Here is an 8,845-nt window from a genome sequence, read left to right on the forward strand (position 1 = left end):
TTTTTTTTTTTTTTTTTTTTTTTTTTGGTACCAAGGGTTGAACTCAGGGGCACTCGACCACTGAGTCACATCCCTAGCTATTTTTATATTTTTTATTTTTTTATTTAGAGACAGGGTCTCACTGAGTTGCTTAGTGCCTCACATTTTCTGAGGCTGGCTTTGAACTCGGGATACTCCTGCCTTAGCCTCCCAAGCCGCTGGGATTACAGGCATGTGCCACTGTGCCTGTCTAATTTAACTAATTTTTAATGTAATCTAAAGTTTTACTTACAAGCTCCATTTGTTATTGCTAATACTGTTTTAAATATGGATGAATATTATAGGAAGTAACAGCAAGTGATAGGAAAAAGTAAGTGATAGGAAAATGACATTACGTTTTGAAAGTTTATTTTGATGGTTTGACAGATATGGAGGGTCTACTTTTATGAAGGAGATATTGTGTTAGATTCTGTGGTGGCTTTTCACTTAAAAGAGTAAAATGCAGTGTAGGAGTCCTGTACCCCAATAACTGTATGGTAAAATATAAATTTAATTCCTTGTCTCCAACTTCATAATTTCCTAAACACCTAGATTACTTATAAACAGTTATTTAGAGTCTGATTAGGTTTTAATGGCATGAAAAAGAATTATGAAAAACTTGACTTATAGAACTCTACATTTCCTGAAATTGGATAATTATTTCCTAGAAGAAAAACAAAACTAAAGGGGGAAAAAAAAAACCCAAACTATTTCCTAGAATATCAAAGCTCTGGCTAACACTGAGGAAAATATATGTACATATCATGCTGTGTTAATTTTCAGTTTTGGTGTTGGATTCCTAGTATTGTCACCTAAGTGCTCATTTTCAGGAAAATCAGATTCTACAGTAAATTTACTGCTTAAAGTTCAATAAACTTGTGATAACCTCTATAACCTCTGTAGTCGAAAGTTAAGAAATTATAAATGTCTCATGTCAAGTTAACATCCAGTTCTACTCTTTAACCTTTCTTCCTTTTGTAAACAGCACTTTAATTAGACATGATTTAATTAGATAATGATTCTGTGGCTGGATATATATTGACTTTTCGCTTACAGTATATTGTTTCAATGTTGAAACACAATTGATGAGACAGGAATACAATAAGTACATTTTAAATATTATAGGTTTACAAATTTTCTTACTAGTGTGAATATGGAGTCAAATAAAAATCCAGTTTACATCTCTGCAGAGAGAAAAATTGTTATCCATATGTCTTTTATATTATACATATTTAACTAGAGATAATTTATTGTTAATTTTGTCAAGTTATCATGTGTAAAGTTTCATTCATTTTAAAATACTAAGCAAAAAGTTCCAAGTTTGCCTTAAAATACAAGTGAAATTAAAGAACTGGATGATAATGCCTATATTTTTGCCTTATGAATTATGCTGTATCGTAAACCAGAGATGGTTTTGATTTTAACAGGATTCTGAAATTTTGTAGATGTAGGGTACTAATATTTGTACTCTCTTGCAAAGAATGTGGATAGTGTCAATGTTTAAATGTTTTTGTATCTGTTTTACCTCTGAATATGTACCTTTTTAGCATCAGGGTTTTATTTTATTTTGGTTTACATAGTAAAGTGGCATTTAACTTGTTGAAGATTGTATTCTTTTGTCTTTTATTTTAAAAATTCTTTGTGAATATTGTGGTAATGCTCTGTAATGGTTATGATTAAATTTCACTTAATGTGAAGTGTTTAAATAAAATTTAAAAATTTAAATGTGTATCATATGATTGTTGTGAACTGACCCAATCTATTTTTTCAGCCTCAACTTGGGTTCTTTTTGGTTACATAGATAGCAGCTTCGAAAGTTGAAATGGATTTGGGGTAGCAATTCCCTTACATCCTCATTACCAGATTACCATAAAACATGTCTTAGGCCACAATCTGCCTCACATTCAGAAATTTACTAAACAAACAAGCACAAAAGTATACTCAATGCAGTTTTAGTTTTCTATCCTTTTAGATTCTTGAACCAGCCTCCTGAGAAAGGTTTACTCAAGGCAGACAAGGCAATATCCCATTTGATTCCCTTTTATGATCACTATCAAGTAACCAACTTTAGTGAAAGGGCTGTAAACAGTGATTGAGACCCAGGTGCTGTGCCATCTTTAAGAAAGTGGGCAGTTCTAGGCCTGGATGGGTTCTATCTTCAATATCACTAGAAAGAACAAATTTCTAATATTATGTTAGTCTATAAGCCATTTCCCCAATACATGGGCCTGACCTTTAATATGCTAATTAGCAAAAATTGGGTGTCAAACAAATTATGAATAAAAAGTTCTAGTATTTGCCTTGAGTATGAGCTTAGCAGTTAGAATGCCAGCAAACTATGTCTTAACTGCATTGTCGATGAGGACAACTCCTAAAATTGAGGTTAGAACTTAACAAATACATCCATAAGTATATTGCAGGTGTCATAAAGCATATGAATATCCATTTTGAGGTTTATGTATATTAAAATATTGAAATTAAAATTTCTTTGCAAAGTGGTTGCTTTTTCAATTCTGCCTTTTTTTATTGTAAGGTATTCACAGTCAGCTTTCACATTACCCAGAAGTCATTGAAAATCTGTCAGTACACAGTTGCTGGGTGCAGTGGCATGCCTGTAATTCCAGCAGCTCAGAAGGCTGAGGCAGGAGGATTGCAAGTTCAAAGCCAGCCTCAGCAACTTAGCAAAAATCCTGTTTCAAAAAAAAATAGAAAGGTCTGGGTTATCACTCAGTGGTTAAGCACTCCTAGGTTTAATCCCTGACCTCTCCCCCCAAAAAAGAAAAAAGACATGAGGGAAGGTAAATAAGCCATATCCTACATTTCTACTGGAAATGGATAAACAATACCTCAGATCCACCCTCCTAAACCTACCTTACCCAGGGAATGAGAATTAAAAGACTGCTAGTTTGGCAGAGAATATCATTTATGCTTCTTGGGTTCTTTCATAAAATAACTTCTTGGTTCTTGTGTTTGAAGCAGTCATGGGTGTGAAAGTGTGAATGGATTGTAGGAATCCTCAGAAAACTCAATGGAATGCAAAAACAACAACAACAAAAAGTCCTTCTAGTACCAGAACTCAAGGCTAAGAATAAAATTGTGCTGTGATGAAGAAATAAAATGTGCTGAGCTAGAACAGCTCAAGTGAGTTTTGATATGTCTCCCAAGCTTTTTCTTTTTTTTTTTTTCATAGAAACATAACCTCCATGTACCCATCACACAGCTTCAACTAGTAAGCAAGTTTGCTAATCTTACTTCTACTTACTCACACTGGGTTGGTTGGTTGGTTGGTTTTGAACTGTCGGGATTGAACCCAGAGCCACTTTACTACTGAGCTACATCCTCAGTCCTTTTTATTTTATTTTGTGACAGTGTCTTGCTTAGTTACTCAAGCTGGCCTCAAACCTGCAACTCTCCTGACACAGCCTTCTGAACTGCTGGGATTACGGGCATATGTCACCATACATGATTTTTGCTCAGTGTTTAAAAGAAAATTAAAGATAGCATGTGATATGGCCAGTAAATGAGGCTGCATCTCTAGCTGATAAGAACACTTTAGAAATTTAGGAATGTGCAGTGGCAGAGATCCATATTTCTATCCAATTGGGAGGTACAGGCAGGAAGACTGCAAATTAGAGATCACCCTGGGCAACTTAGACCCTATCTCTAAAACAAGAAAAAAAAAAAAAAAGGGAAAGAATGAAAGAAAGATGGGCTGTGGGTGTAGTTCAGTGCGAAAATTTTTTAAAATATATAAGCAATACTGATACAACTACACTTAAAAATTTAATGCTTTGGTGATATTTAATACCCAACCTATATTAAGACTTCCATAATTGTCTCAAAAAATTTTTTCATTGCCTTGAATTGAGATTTGTAGAATTGCGTCAAGACTTGTACAATTGTCTCAAAAAAAAATTATTCATTGCCTTGAATTAAGATTTGTAGAATTGCGTCAAGACTTATACAAGGTTTACACACTACATTTGTTATGTCTCCTCTTAAATCTTTTTTAATCTCTACCAGTCACTGCCCCCCATTCCTATTTTGTTTTTTTCATGCCATGTATTTGTTGAATAACCAAGGTCATTTGTGTAGTAGGTTATCCCATATTCTTGATTTGGTCAATTGCTTTCTGATTGATTGCATTTATTTCCTTGATGATTAGTGATGTTGAGCATTTTTTGTATAAACCTGCTAGCCATTTGTGTGACTTCTTTTGATAAAATGTTCATTTAGGTCTACTGCCTATTTTTTCAATTGTACTAGGCAATTTAACTTACTGCTATCCAAGTTTTCCATAAATTGATAGTGAAATGTAATCTTGATTAGATCCATGTTCTTTTTCATGCGTTCATTCATTATGTGATGATATTGTATTCTTCCTATTGCATAAAATACATTATATCTGGCTATCCCACTTTTAGTGATGCTAAGCCTGATTATTATTATGTTTTGAGTTCAGATGGCAACCTCATATCTTCATTATCAAATTCCCCTTCAAATTCTTACCTGATGGTGTTAGCAGGTATTGATGGTGACTGCTGGACTTGTTACATTAGTGGTTGTAAAGTGGTGTTTTTTGGGGGCTGGGGATGTGGCTCAAGTGGTAGCATGCTCGCCTGGCGTGCGCTGGGTGCTGGGTTCGATCCTCAACACCACATAAAAATAAAATAAAGATATTGTGTCCACCTAAAACTAACTAAATAAATATTTTTAAAAAGTGGTGATTTTTCCCTGTCATTTCTTCTGTGTTTACGAGCTGGAATTCTATAAAGGAAAGCATTTCCTCATCTCTAACTTGGTTGCCTTAAGGTATAGTTTGTTTCCGGTTCTTGGCTATTATGAATAGTAGTATAAAAAACATGAGAGTGTGGTGGATGCCTGTTCAACACACTGATTTCATTTCCTTTGTACATAGTACTCAGAGGATTTCTGGATCATATGATAGTTCCATTTTTAATTTGTTTTGAGGAAACTACACTATTTTCCATAATGGCTATACTGATTTATGTTTAAACTAATATTGTGTATGTCCTCCTTTTTCTCTACATAATCACCAGCACTTATGAACTTTGTTATTTTTCATTTTTGATATTTTAATTGGAGTGAGATGGTATCTTTTATGACTTTGATTTGCATTTATTTCCTTGATGATTAGTGATGTTGAACATTTTTTGTATAAACCTGTTGGCCATTTGTATGACTTCTTTTGAAAAAATGTCCAGTTATATTGCCTATTTTTCAATTGGACTATTTGGGGGTTTTGTGAATTTTTTGAGTTTCTTTTATATTCTGGATATTAGTCCCTTGTCAGATGTATAGTTTGCAAATATTTTCTTGCATTTTATAGGTTGTCTCTTTTTTTTTTTTCTATGCTGTGAGGTTTTATCCAAGAAATACCTGCTCACTCTAATGTCCTAAAGCATTTCACCTATCCTTCTACTAGTTTCATAGTTTCAGGTCTTACATGTAAGTCTAGTTTAGTTTGACTTGATTTTTGTAACTGGTGAGAGAGGGGTATCATTTCTTTCCTCTACATGTAGCTTTCCAATTTTCCCAGCACCGTTTGTTGAACAGACTTTCCTTTCTCTGATGTATATTCTTAGCACCTTTATTGATAATCGGTGGGCTATGGATGCATGTGTTTAACTGTGGGATCTTGTTTCTGTTCCATTGGCCCGTGTGTGTGTGTTAATGTGTTTTAATGCATTGTATTACTGTTTTAGTGGCTACCTCTTTGTAGTGTATTTTGAAGTCAGCCCTCTGCTGAAGAAAACTTCCTGCTTTGGTTATTTGTGTGTGTATGTGCGTGTGTGGTTGCATACACAGAATTATTTTGTGCTTATGTGAAGAATGTAATTAGTATCTTGATAGGGATTGCATTGAATCTGTAGATTACTTTGTCTGTTGGGTACTATAAACATTTTAACAATATTGATTCTTCCCATCCAAGAACACAGAATGTCTCCACCCCCCACCCCCTTTTTTATTTTTTTATTTTTTGGTATTCTCTTCAATTTCTTACATCAATGCTTTATAGTTTTCATTACAGAGATCTCTCAGCTCTTTTGTTAAATTTATTAATTAAATTTATTCCTAGGATTTTTTGTAACTATTGTAAATGAGATTGCCTTTTAATTTCTTTTTTAGATAATTTGCTATCGGCATATATAAATACTACTATTTTTATGTTACTTTTGTATTCTGCAACTTTGCTGAATTTATTTAATAGTTTTTTGTTGGATTCTTTGGGGATTTCCATATATAAGATTGTGTTATATGCAAATAGTGACAATTTCACTTCTTTCTTTCCACTTTGGATACCCTTTATTTCTTTTTCTTGCCTCATCACTCTGGCTAGAACTTCCAATATTATGTTGAATAAGTGTGATAAAGATGGGCATCCTGCTGAGAGCAGTGACACATGCCTGAAATCCTAGCAACTTGGGAGGCTAAGGCAGGAGAATCACAAGTTGAAGAAAGTCTCAGCAACTTAGTAAGACCTTGTCTAAAAACAAAAATTTAAAAAGCATTGAGGATATAGCTCAGTGGTAGAGTGTCCCTGGGTTCAGTCCCTAGTACTGAGGTGGAGGGCATCCTTATTGTTTTTCAAATATTAGAAAGCTTTCAGTTTCCCCCCATTAAGTATGATGTTAGCTCTTGGTTTGTTATATATGGCCTGTATTATGCTGAGGCACATTCCTTCTGTACCTAATTTTAAAAAAAAATTAGAAATAAGGTCTATTGCCTACTTTTCAATAATGAAGTAATGTTTATCAAATGATTGTTCTGTATCTACTTATGTGGAGTGCTACAGTTATTGATTTGTACACATCAGACCATTTTTTCACTCCAGGGATGAAACCCAGTGTATCATGGTGAATCTTTTTGATGTGCTGTTGGACTTGATTTGCTAGTATTTTGTTGAGAATTTTTTTCATCTATGTTCATCAGGGAGATTGGTCCATGCTTTTATTTTTATGTTGTGTCCTTGTTTGGTTTTAACATCAGGGTAAAGCTGCATGTAGAATAAGTTTGCAAGATTTACTCCTGTTCAGCTTTTCAAAATAATTTGAGAAGAATGGGAATTGATTCTTCTTTAGATGTTTGAGAGAATTCAGAAGTGGAGGCTCTGGTCCTGGGCTTTTCTTTGATAGGAGATTTCTTATTACTGATTCAATTTTGCCCTTGTTTTTTTCCAGTCTACTTCTTCATAATTCTTCCTGGCTAAGGTGGATATGTCCAGGATACCATCTGTTTCTTCTAGGTCATCAAATTTGCTGGTATATAGTTGTTCATAACAATTTCTAATGATCCTATTTCTGATGTCATTTGTACGGTTTTTTTAATCCTTGATTTATATTTGAATCATCTCTACTTTTTTGTAGTCTAGCTAAGGATTTGATAATTTTATCTTTTAAAAAGAGCAACTCTTGCTGGGGATGGAGCTCAGTTGGTAGAGTGCTTCCCGTGCACACACAAGGCCCTGGGTTACATCCCCAGCACCACACAAAATAATAAATAAATAACAAAAAGAGCAACCCTTGCCAGGCACACTTGGAAAGCTAAGGCAGGAGGATCGTAAGTTTGAGGCCAGCCTCAGCAACTCAGCGAGGTGCTCAGCAACTTAGCAAGACCCTGTCTCAAAAAATAAAAAAGGGTGGGGATGTGGCTAAGTGGTTAAGTGACCCTGGGTCCAATCTCCAGTTAAAAAAAAAAATTGAAAATAAAAAAGAGAACTATTTTTGTTGATTTTTTGTATTTTTAAGTCTTCATTTTATTTATTTCGTCTCTGATCCTTATTATTTCTTTTCCTCTACTAGTTTTGAGTTTAGTTTGATCTTATTCTTTTATTTCCTTGAGGTGCAATGTTAGGTTATTTATTTGAGATCTTTCTGCTTTTAAAATGTAGGCTATGAAAAAGTTTTTTGCTTTTTTAAAAAAAACGTGAAAAATTATTAAATTATTTGAAAAAATTTAAAATATTATCAAAATTACAGAAGTATAAGAATAACAAGGTTCTTGTATTCCTTTTTCAATATTGGACAATTTTTAATGTTTTGTTCCATTTGTTTTTATCATCCTTTCTCATTTTTTCAGTCTTATGAAAGTAGGTTGCATACATTATGTCTTTTTATCCATGAATACTTCAGTGTTTATATCCTAAAACAAGCATATTTTTGTCATGTAATCACAGTTCAGATATCAGATTCAAGCATCCTATGCTTTGTTTTTTCTATTACATTTTCTTCCCCACGAACGCTACCACCCATTCCTCTGAGGGACTCTGGCACCTTTTGCTAGGAAACAGTATTTAGAGATCCCCATAAGGTTGCTGGTAATTCAGAAGGGAAAGGCAGGAAATGCCTTCTTTTTAAGAGAGAGGAAAGGGACTTTTACTTAAAATTTTTGATAAAAATATATATTTTCTTAGTCTGAAAATCTGTGTTATTTTATGACATAATAGTTTCAAAATAACAAGACTGATAAATCTATAAATAATAAGACAAATGAATACATTGTTTTATGATCCTTTTGTCATTATATTTCATAAGGATATACAATAAGAACATAGGTTTTAGAGTCAAGTGGAATTTTTTTTATTCCATTAGTAACATAATTGATGTAGTTGATGATGATGATGATGATGATGATGATGATGATGATGATCTGTGGTGCTGGAGATCCAGCCCAGGGTCTTGTGCATGTGAGGCAAGTACTGTATCACTGAGCTACATCCCTGGCCCAAGTTATTTAAATTCACGTTTTAGTCTTTAGGGACATACTTTTTAAATTTAATTTTTAAATTTTATTAAATATTCATTTG

Source organism: Marmota marmota, unplaced genomic scaffold (assembly GCF_001458135.2).
Source record: "Marmota marmota marmota unplaced genomic scaffold, marMar, whole genome shotgun sequence".
NCBI lineage: Eukaryota > Metazoa > Chordata > Mammalia > Rodentia > Sciuridae > Marmota > Marmota marmota.